Source organism: Muscardinus avellanarius (genome assembly GCF_963383645.1).
Source record: "Muscardinus avellanarius genome assembly, chromosome: 10".
In the NCBI taxonomy this organism is placed as follows: Eukaryota; Metazoa; Chordata; class Mammalia; order Rodentia; family Gliridae; genus Muscardinus; species Muscardinus avellanarius.
The window spans coordinates 62,689,650-62,701,297 of record NC_137796.1 but is presented as its reverse complement, the minus strand read 5'-3'; positions in this window follow the sequence as shown (position 1 = coordinate 62,701,297).

Here is an 11,648-nt window from a genome sequence, read left to right as displayed (position 1 = left end):
CACACACACACACACACACACACACACACACACACACACACGGTCATCCTTACCTAAGCTTGAGAGCATCCTTTTATGTCAGTAACTGTTATGGCATAAAGGATACTTGGGTGAAATTTTGTTGTTATTGTAATGGGGGTGTTCTACCTCCGGGCTATACTCCCAGCCCTATTTTTTTATATTTTATTTGGAAACAGGGTCTCACTAAGTTGCCGAGAGCCTCACTAAGTAGCTGAGGCTGGCTTCGAACCTGCGCGATCCTCCTGTCTCAGCCTCCCAAGCGCGGGATTACAAGCGTGCGCTGCCATGCCCGGCGGGTGAGATGTTTTTATTCAGCACAGTGCTGTTATCAATTTCCTAGCACGTGTCGGGTGCCAAGTCCCTCTGGACACTAATGTAATGTATAGTACTACATTTGGGGTGATTGCTGTTTGCACATCCTACCCCAGCGACCCTGCATTGATTCTTCTCACCCTTCCCACAGGAGAGGGGTCAAAGTGAAAAGGCTCTGGAGATAAACTTCCAGTTTATCCAGTAGGACCACCTGCTAGTGCTAGGTAGCTCCCCAACAGTCTCCCTGAAGTGCCCAGGCTGGCCCTCAACTTCCGATCTTCCCCCTCCGCCTCCCACGTCATTGGGATTACAGGTGTGCGCCACTACACCTAGCAGTTTTTTATGTTTCGAAAAATGAATGAGGAGCTGAACTTGGTGCAGGCCTGTAATCCTAGTACTTGGAAAGCTGAGACAAGAGGATCACAGGTTCCAGGACAGCCTCAGCCATGTAGTGAGGCCCTCTGTAACTCAGTAAGATTCTGTTTCAAAATATTTTTATTTTGCCGGGCGTGGTGGCGCACGCTTGTAATCCCCGCGCTTGGGAGGCGGAGACAGGAGGATCACGCAGGTTCGAAGCCAGCCGCGCGCGCTGGCTTAGGACACCCTGTTTCCAAATAAAAATGTAAAAATAGGTCTGGGAGTGTAGCCCGGAGGTAGAAGGGCTTCCAGGAACCCCAGTACCACCAAAAAAAAAAATAAAAATAAAAATAAAAATAAATATATATTTATTTATTTATTGGGTGGCACTAGGGGTGGAACCCAGGGGCTTTCTACCTCTGGGCTATACTCCCAGACCTATTTTATATTTTATTTGGAAACAGGGTCTCACTAAGTTGCTGAGAGCCTCACTAAGTAGCTGAGGCTGGCTTCGAACCCGTGCGATCCTCCTGTCTCAGCCTCCTAAGCGCGGGGATTACAAGCGTGCGCCACCACGCCTGGCTCCTGTTTCAAAATAAATAATAAGCCGGGCGTGGTGGCGCACGTTTGTAATCCCTGCATTTGGGAGGCTGAGACAGGAGGATCATGGTTTGCAGCCAGCCTCAGCTACTTAGTGGGGCCCTTTGCAACTCAGTAAGACCCTGTTTAAAAATAAAGAATAAAAAATAAAAATAATCCCTGCGCTTGGGAGGTGGAGACAGGAGGATGGTACATATTCGAAGCCAGCCTCACTGGCTTAACAGACCCTGTTTCCAAATAAAAATATAAAATAGGTCTGGGAGTGTAGCTCGGAGGTAGAAGGGTTTCCAGAAACCCCAGTACCACCAAAAATAATAAATAAATAAATAAATAAATAAATAAATAAATAAATAAATAAACTGGGCTAGGGGTGTAGCTCAGAGGTAGAATGCCCCTGGGTTCCATCCCCAGTACCAATTATGTGGTGTGTGTGTATGTGTGTGTGTGTGTGTGTGTGTGTGTGTGTGTGTAAATAAAATAAAAAAAAAATAAAAAGAGGTTAAGGGTGTAGCCCACTGGTTGAGTGCCCCTGGGTTCAATCCTCAATCCCACCCACCCCCTAAAAACTGACTTGCTTTCTTAGTCTCTCCCCACCAACCCAACAAATCTAGTCAGGGAGGATTTTTATTATAACAAAAATCAAAGCTATTTACTTTTAAAATGAGATTTATATTTCTGAACTGGTGATGTTTGTTTGTTTGTTTATTGTTTGTTTGTGGTGCTGGGAATTGAACTGAGGGGTGCTCTACCTCTGAGCTACATCCCAAATTCTATTTTATTTTTTATTTTTGAAACAGAGTCTCAGTTGCTGAGGGTTTCACTAAGTTTCTCAATCTGTCCACCAACCCAGGATCCTTCTAAGTACTAAGATTACTGGGATTACAAGTGTTGCACTGCCATGCCCTACTGGTAATTTTTTTTTCTTTTTCTTTTTCTTTTTCTTTTTCTTTTTCTTTTTCTTTTTCTTTTTTTTTTTTTTTTTTTTTTTTTGCAGGTCTGGGGATGGAACCCAGGAGCGTTCAATGTCCGAGCTACACCCCCTGCCCTATTTTTATTCTTTATTTTGAAACAGGGTCTCACTAAATTGCAGAGGGCCTCACTAAGTAGCTGAGGCTGACCACGAACTGCAAACCTCCTGTCTCAGCCTCCCAAATGCTGAGATTATAAGCATACACCACCATGCCCGGATTCTTAAAAAAAAAAGGGGGGGGGGCTTGCAGTAAGGATCTGTGGCCTATGCCTGTAATCCCAGTACTTGGGAGCCTGAGACAGGAGAATGGAAGGTTTGAAGCCAGCCTCAGCAAATTAGTGGGACGCTCAGCAACTTAGTAAGACCCTGTTTTGAAATACAAAATAGAATAGGGCTGCAGCTCAGAGGTAGAATGTCCCAACATTAATATTCTTACAATTTTATCCTAGGAGACTAATAAGCTTGCAATTTTATTTTAGGAGACTAGGTACAAGTAAAAAGGCACCTAACTATAATCTCTAGGTGTCTGTCGGTGGTGGATTCTGCTGCTGATTTTGTGAGGATACAGCTGCAGAGAGACGGAGGAGCTGGCTCCAGAAGATGCCCGTGCCAGGCTCACCAGGATCCTCAAACAAGCAGAGATGTTGAGACTCATTCCCTGGCCTCTGCGACTTATTCCGGCATCATTTCAGTAGCCATAATTGGAGATGCTCCGGTGGGGTGCACAGCTGGCCACTCCTCCCTGACTCTGCGCGGCCTGTCCGCCGAGCAGGAGGAGGTTGGGGCGGGAAACGCTCGCCCTTGCCCGCGGCCCGCAGCAGCCCTCCCTTTCGTCCCAGAGATCCAGGGTGAGGACCGAGATGGGAGCGTGGTGCGGGTTCCCAAGACTAGAGCAGAGTGTCCCCTGGGACACACCGCCCTTAATTCTCGCCCGTATCTCTCTGTCCCCACAAGGGGGCAGTGTAGCGCAGTGCCGGGCTTTGCCTGTCCCTGTTCGCCGCCCTTAGCATCTCTGCGCCTTTCTTCTCATCACTAGAGCTGGGTGATATAGGTCCTACCGCAGGAGACATTTTTTTGGTACTGAGGATTGAACACAGGGGCGCTCTACCTCTGAGCTACACCCCTAACCGTGTGTGTGTGTGTGTGTGTGTGTGTGTGTGTGTGTGTGTGTTCGTTCTTGTGTGGTCAGACAGATAGACAGACAGACTTGGGACTGAATCCAGAGGCCATTCTGTCTACAAGCTACACCCCCAGATCTTTTTATTTTTTTATTTTGAGACAGGATCTCGCTGAGTTGCTGAAAATCTCTCTAAATTGCTGGGGCTGGCTTCAAACCTAAGATCCTTCTGTCTCAGCTTCCATGTTTTGTTTTATTTATTTGTGTCACTGAGGATTGAACCCAGGGCTGTTCTACCTCCCAGTTACATTCCCAGTCCTATTTTATTTTTTCAAATAGGGTCTCACGCCGGGCGTGGTGGCGCACCCTTGTAATCCCAGCCTTCGGGAGGCTGAGACCGGAGGATCGTGGTTCGCGGACAGCCTCAGCTACTTAGTGAGGCCCTCCGCAATTTAGTGAGACCCTGTTCGAAAGTAAAGAATAAAAAATAGGGCAGGGGGTGTAGCACAGAGGTCGAATGCCCCTGGGTTCCATCCCCAGAACCGCAAAAAAAAAAAAAAAACCACAAAAAACACAAAACAAAAACAAAACAAATAGGGTCTCACTAAGTTGCTGAGGCTGTCTCAAACCTGTAATCATTTCTCAGCCTCTCAAAAACTGGGATGACAGGCATGTGCCACCAAACCCAGCTCCCATTGGATGTTGAAGAGATTAAATCAGTTAACATTAGTGAGGAGCCTGGTACAAAATGAGTACTCTCTAAAAGGAAGGGTGATGATGGTGATAATTATGTTGGTGATGACATCTATTTTTGCTGTTTTGTTTGTGACTTTCTTTCCTTCTGGTCCCTTTATATCCACACCTTTCTAGATAGATGTCTCCACTTTTTTCTCTACTCATCCCCCATCCCCCATCCCCATCCCCATCCCCCATCCCCACCCCCATCCTCCTACCCCCATCCCCCATCCCCATCCCCATCCCCCTACCCCATCCTCAGTCTTTTGGGTTCAGGAACTCTGTCACCTCCTGGGACCAGGCAGGAAGTATAAATACTGGGCAATTTGAGGTTGCACCAGGAGAAGCCAACACTCAAAGCCACCCTGGATTATGGCCCCATGGGAATACGGAGGGAGATGTGGACTTGCACCCGTGTGTGTGTGTGTGTGTGTGTGTGTGTGTGTGTGTGTGTGTGTGTGGTACTGGGGTTCCTGGAAGCCCTTCTACCTCTGGGCTACGCTCCCAGACCTATTTTTATATTTTCATTTGGAAACAGGGTCTCTTAAGCCAGCGAGGCTGGCTTCGAACCTGCACGATCCTCCTGTCTCCGCCTCCCAAGCGCGGAGACAAGTGTGCACCACCACGCCTGGCTTTTTAGTCTTTATTTGAAATAGAGTCTCACTAAGTTGCAGAGGGCCTCATTAAGTAACTGAGGCTGGCCACGAACCATGATCCTCCTGTCTCAGCCTCCCAAGTATGGGATTAACAAGCGTGCTTGGCTAGGATCCTTCTTTTAACCTGCAGATTGGGGCAGACTGTTTGCGAATAGATTCTAGGCACTGGGTTTTCTCAGGTTCATGGTGAAGTAGAGATGAGACCGCTCTGCGTCGTCCACCGCGCAGCTGAGGTCTCCATTTCTCAGAAACATCCACACGCCAACTCCTCACGCCTTCTGGGCTGCCATCACTACATGACACGTGTTGTTTCAGGTATTTGGAAGAGAATGGTAATAAAAATGATACGGGATCACACTTCTGAAGCACTTCCTCTGTGTCAGCCACAGTCCAGAGGGCTTCCCTGGTATGAACTCACTGAATGCTCCCAGCACTAGAGACGATAAGTGCTACTGAGGCAGGAGAGGACACACACAAAACATACATAGGAGATGGCTGTGGGGCGCGCCCATCTACCTCCAAGCTACACCCCAGCCCTTTGTAATTTTTATTTATTTTATTATTTATTTATTTATTTATTTATTTATTTATTTATTTTGGTGGTAATGGGGTTCCTGGAAGCCCTTCTACCTCTGGGCTACACTCCCAGACCTATTTTATATTTTATTTGGAAACAGGGTCTCTTAAGCCAGCGAGGCTGGCTTCGAACCTGCGTGATACTCCAGTCTCCGCCTCCCAAACGCGGGGATTACAAGCGTGTGCCACCACGCCTGCCTTTTTTTTTTTTTTTTTTTTTTGCAGTACTGGGGATGGAACCCAGGACATTCTACCTCCGAACTACACCCCAGCCCTATTTTTTTAAATATAATTTTATTGGTGCATTGTAGTCAAACATCTCAATGGAATACAAGACTTGTGAGGCTATACACGCACACATCACTCAATTAGCCTTTATTCGATCCCCATCCCATTCCCTCCCCCTCCCTCGTTCCCATGTTTGGTTTCTTGATTAACTTTGATATGTTTAAGTACATCATGTGCTTTATTTATTTATTTATTTTTATTTTATTATTTTTTGGTGGAACTGGGGTTCCTGGAAGCCCTTCTACCACTGAGCTACACTCCCAGACCTATTTTATATTTTTATTTGGAAACAGAGTCTCTTAAACCAGCGTGGCTGGCTTCGAACCTGCGCAATCCTCCTGTCTCCACGCCCGGCCATCATGTACTTTAAAGAGTTTCCATCTTCCCCACTCCCATCCCTTCAGATAGGTCACCTTAATTGCTCCTCTATAGGGCCCCTTCTTTAACTAGAGTTCCTCCTATCACCCATTTATCCCTAGTTTTCGCATATTAGGGAAAGCATCTGATTTTTATTTTTTGTGACATTCCCCTGTAGATGTTGCACTGTAGGCTCCGACCCCGGCCTCGATGGCCCCAGCACCGGCCTCGCTACACGGCAGCCCTATTTTTTTTTTTTCTATTCTTTATTTGGAAACAGGGTCTCACTGAGTTGCAAAGATCCTCACTAAGTAGCTGAGGCTGTCCACGAACCACGATCCTCCTGTCTCAGCCTCTAAATGCTGGGATTACAAGCACGCGCCACCACGCCCGGCTTGTATTTTTTATTTTAAAACAGGTTCTCACTAAGCTGCTGATGGCCTTACTAAGTAGCTGAGGCTGGCCTCAAACCTGTGATCCTCCTTCCTCAGCCTTCCAAGTACTGGGATTACGGGCGTGCGTCACCATGGCTGGGTCGAAAATAAAATTTTAATTTAAAGCTCCGCATACTCCTCCACTGCTCTCAGATTCTGGGAGATCTGTCAATCTACCCGGTGCCCTGTTAGTCATCCCACCAATAAATACTTGAAGCCAAGAGAGATACGATATGTTGAGAGACCTATAATTAGGGGACTTGCCAGCATTATCTATTGATCAGGTAATGAAGGTCATGTCCGCCTTGGATCCTGAGGAGGACCAGCCACCTGTCACGTCTGCCTCCCAGCAAGTCCCCTTCCTGGGAGAAAGGGGGTAGTGCTGGGGACTGAACCCAGGGGCATTCTGCCACTGAGCTACGTCTCCAGTCCCATTTGATTTATTTATTTTTATTCCATTTTATTTTATTTATTTATTTTTATATTTATTTTTATTTAATTTAATTTTATTTATTTATTTTATTTTATTGCGGGTCTGGGGATGGAACCCAGAGGCATTTGACCTCCAAGCTACACCCCCTGCCCTATTTTTTTATTCTTTATTTTGAAACAGGGTCTCACTGAGTTGTGGAGGGCCTCACTGAGTAGCTGAGGCTGTCCGCGAACCACAATCCTCTGGTCTCAGCCTCCCGAAGGCTGGGATTACAAGCGTGCGCCACCACGCCCGGCTTCTATTTTATTTTACATTCAAGCAAGTTCTCACTAACTTGTGGAGGTCCTCACTAAGTTGTTGAGGCAGTTCTCCTGTCTCAGCCTCCCAAAGACTGGGATGACAAGTGTGTGCCACCACTCCTTGCTGCCAGGTGTGTGTGTGTGTGTGTGTGTGTGTGTGTGTGTGTGTGTGTGTGTGTGGTGCTGGGAATGAAACCCAGGGGCATTCTGCCTTTGAGGTACACCCCCAGCCTTATTTATTTATTTATTTATTTATTTATTTATTTATTTATTTATGCATTGCTGGGGATGGAACCCAGAGGCATTCTACCTCTGAGCTATACCCCAGCCATATTTTTTATTCTTTATTTTGAAACAGGGTCTCACTGAGTTGCAAAGGGCCTCACTAAGTAGCTGAGGCTGGCCTTGAACCTCGATCCTCCTGTCTCAGCCTCCCGAATGCTGGGATTATAAGAGTGCACCACCATTCCTGGCTTTTTTTTTTTTTAAATAGGGTCTTAGGCCGGGCATGGTGGCCCATGCATGTCATTCCAGCACTTGGGAGGCTGAGACAGGAGGATTATGCAGGTTCAAAGCCAGTCTTGGCTATTTAGTGAGGCTTTCAACAACTTAGTGAGACCCTGTTTCCAAATAAAATATAAAATAGGTCTGGGAGTGTAGCCCAAGGGTAGAAAGTCCCTGGGTTCCATTCCTCGTACCGAAAAGAAAGAAAGAAAGAAAGAAAGAAAGAAAGAAAGAAAGAAAGAAAGAAAGAAAAAAGAAACAGGGTTTCTTAATGCGGAGGGTCTTACTAAGTAGCTGAGGCTGGTCGAGAACCTGCGATCCTCCTGTCTCAGCCTCCCAAGTACTGGGAATACAAGCATACACCACCATGCCCACTCAGCAGGCAGGTAGAAATGTAAGCCGTGACAGTTTGGGTCCCAGAGTCTCTCTCTTACTCAGTGAAAAACCACCGTGGTTTCAAAATTGAGTCTGTGCCTATAAGTGAATTGCTCATATGAGCACGGATTTTTCTCTCTTGGCCCTTGGTCTGGGGGCTGGCTGCCCAAGGAGAGGGTCCCACCCCCACAGCTGCCTCCCCGCTGTGGGAATCAGGCTGGTTCCTCTGTGACCGTCCCAGCAGTGGAGGGAGCCCTGGCTCACTCTCCCAGTCTCTTTCTGTGTCTTCCCTACTTCTGGAGGAGACCCCTGCATGGCCCCAGCAGTGCCCCAGCCTCTTTCCTGGGACAGGAGCAGGAATAGACCAGCCTCTCTCTCCACCTTCCCTCTTTGTAGGGTTTTTTTTTTCTTTTTTTGGGGGGGGGTTAAGGGGTACAGGAAATTAAACCCAGAGGCACTCTACTTCCAAGCTACAGCCCCAGTCCTGTTTTATTTTTCCTATTATGAGTCTCGCTAAATTGCTGAGGCTGCCCTGGAACCTGCGATCCTCCTGTCTCGGCCTCTCAAGTCCTGGGATTGCAGGCGGCTGCCACCGCTCCGGGTCTTTGTGGGGTTTTCTTACTGGCTCCCCCATTGCCAGAACTCGGGGTGAAAGGCATTTCTCTTTGCAAGAGGTGCTCCGCCCTAATCAGCTCCACTTCACTGAATAAGACAGAAAGTCCTTCAACCTGACCGAAGGGTGTTCCCAGGCAGCACCGGGGGCTGGTGCCCCAAGGGCTGCAGTGGGGGCCCCCGGCAGGAATGCGGCAAGACCGCCTCAGGGCCTGGGGCGGATGATGGTCCTTAGCAGGTGACACACCGGCTGAGCCCACACTTAGGATTCTGTGGCTCAGTTGCCCTTGGATGCAGGAAGAAGAGCTCAGAGATAGAATGCCCCTGGCTTCAATCCCCAGTACCACAAAAAAAAGAAAATGAAATGAAATAAGGTCTTGTTGAGTTGCTAAGGGTGTCGTTAATTTGCTGAGGCTGGACTCAAACCCACAATCCTCCTGCCTCAGGCTCCCAAGTACTGGATGACAGTTGTGGGCCACCAGGCCCAACAGCGTCTTCCTGTCTTTGTATCCGTTCTCTCACTGTGTCCCTACTCTCTCCTGCTCTCTATCTGTCCGTTTCTGTTCATCCGTCTCTGTGTTCCACCTCAGTCTTTCTGTGACCTTGGATAAAACACTTAACTGCATCTCAGCTTCCTCATCTGTCAAGTGAAGTTCCTAAGGATATCGACTTCATAGCGCTATAGGAGGAGGAGTTGTAGGTTGGGCATCTCTAATCTGGGCTGAGGAAGTAGTTCTGGGGTAGAGTGCTTGCCTAGTTTATTTGAGGCCCTGAGCTCCATCACCAGGACAGAAAAACAGAAAAAGAAGAGGAGGACAGGAAGTTAGAGGAGGGAGAGGAGGAGGAGGAGGAGGAGGAGGAGGAGGAAGAGGAGGAGGAAGAGGGGGAGGAAGGGGAGGAGGAGGAGGAAGAGGGGGAGGAAGGGGAGGAGGAGGAGGAGGAGGAGGAGGAGGAGGAGGAGGAGGAGGAGGAGGAGGAAGGGGAGAAAAACCTAGCTTGGTCAGGAGATACACACTTGTAATACCAGTATTAGGAGGCTGAGACAGGAGGATCACAGGTTTGATGCCAGCCTCAGCAACTTAATGAGACCCTGGTTCAAAATAAAAAATAAAACAGGGCTGAAGTTAGCTTGGAGTTAGAATGTCCCTGAATTCAACGTCCAGTACCAAAAAGGAGGAGAAGAAGAAGGAAAAATTGGGGGAGAGGGAGAGGAGGAGGAGGAGGAAGAGGAGGAGGAGGAAGAGGAGGAGGAGGAGGAGGAGGAGGAGGAGGAGGAGGAGGAGGAGGAGGAGGAGAAACCCAAGCACTGGCATGATGCCATCAGAGGGGGTCGGGTTGTAAGAGAGGATATCTCAACTTGGAACCCTCCAGGTTCTTGACATTTATTGTAGAAAGAAGTGTGCAGGACACTTGGTAAGCAAGGCACAGGTTAAGACCTGTGACAGAAAAGGAGCCCACACTCAGAGGGAGCGTGAGTGACCCTTGCTTCTCAGAGAAGATGAATGATACACGCAGGTCTGAGCTCTCTGATTGAATATATAATTTTAGTGTGCACAAGGGGGGGGGGAGATCCTAAGTAGGTGAGCCAATGTTTAATTTTGCTGATTTGGCCGGGTGTGGTGGTGCACGCTTGTAATCCCAGTACTTGGGAGGCTGAGACAGGAGGATCTGGGTTTGCAGCCAGCCCCAGCTACTTTGTGAGGCCCTCTGCAACTTAGTGATACCCTGTTTCAAAATAAAGAATAAAAAAATGGGGCTGGGGGGTGTAGTTCAGAGGTAGAATGCCCTGGATTACATCCCCAGCACCACACACACAAAAAAAATAGAAAATAAAATAGATCTGGGAGTGTAGCTCAAAGGAAGAATGACCCTGGATTCAATCCCCAGTACAGTAATAATAATAATAATAAAAATAATAATAATAATAATAATAATAATAATAATAATAAATTTCTGGGATACTTAATAAACTCTGTGTCATTTCATTTGCCTACCACCTATGCCTTTCTTTCTGTCCTCCACTTCTGTGTCTCTGTCTCTCTGCCAGAGGAAGACAGAGACATTAGTCAGAGACAAAGATGGGGGAAGAGAGACAGAAACAAGGAAAAAAGAGGCACAGATGGAGCCAGAGAGACAGACCAACACACGCGCACACACACACACTGGGACATTCAGCCTTATTTGAGGAGTTAGGTAATGGGCAGGCGGTGGGGGAGTGGGACTCCCAAGACAGGGAAAGAAAAACAAAACCCAGACCCCCCAAGAAGGAAGATGGTTCCATGTTGTTCATCAGACCTGAACACAAACAATTCAATGCAGAGGAGTGGAGCCAAGATCTCAGGAATCAAAACTCTTTGCGCCCCAGCCATAGATCCCCAGGCTGCTGCCATAGACCGACCCGGGAGCGAACAGAACAAACAGCTTCATTACTTTAGAGAGTCAGCAGCCATAGGTGACAGATGAACGAAATTGAGAAAAACAAGATGAAAAACGTGACTTTCTTCTTTAATGTTCACATAAAGGGGCCTTAAACATATAAAGCCCTATGCTCAGTACCAGTCATGGCTGTTAAGGATTGGGAGAGTATGGTTATGGGGAAACTGTTCCCGGGGACCCCTGCTAGGGTCCCGGACACACTTTCCCTCAAACCACAACAAAACCCAAGATGACCAAAAGCAGAAAAAACCTCAGGTTGTTGTCCTAAGCTCAGAATAAATATGCATAGCTTGGACAGTTGCTGAAGATTTAAAGAAGTTTATTAAAAAGATAGAAATACAGGAGATAGTTACAGCCCTGTGCCAGAGAGTGGCACAAGGGGGCAATTCAAATGAATTCACCAAAGAACTCCAGTTTACTGAGTGTTTTTATCCCGATCAAGTCTGCGCCAGGTCCTTTGATCTGTAGATATGCTGCCCTATCTCTAGCCCAGTTTTCTGCTGTCTCCATCTCCAAACACAGACCTCTACACCTTTTGTTATACCCCCAAGATGTGTTAAATTGCT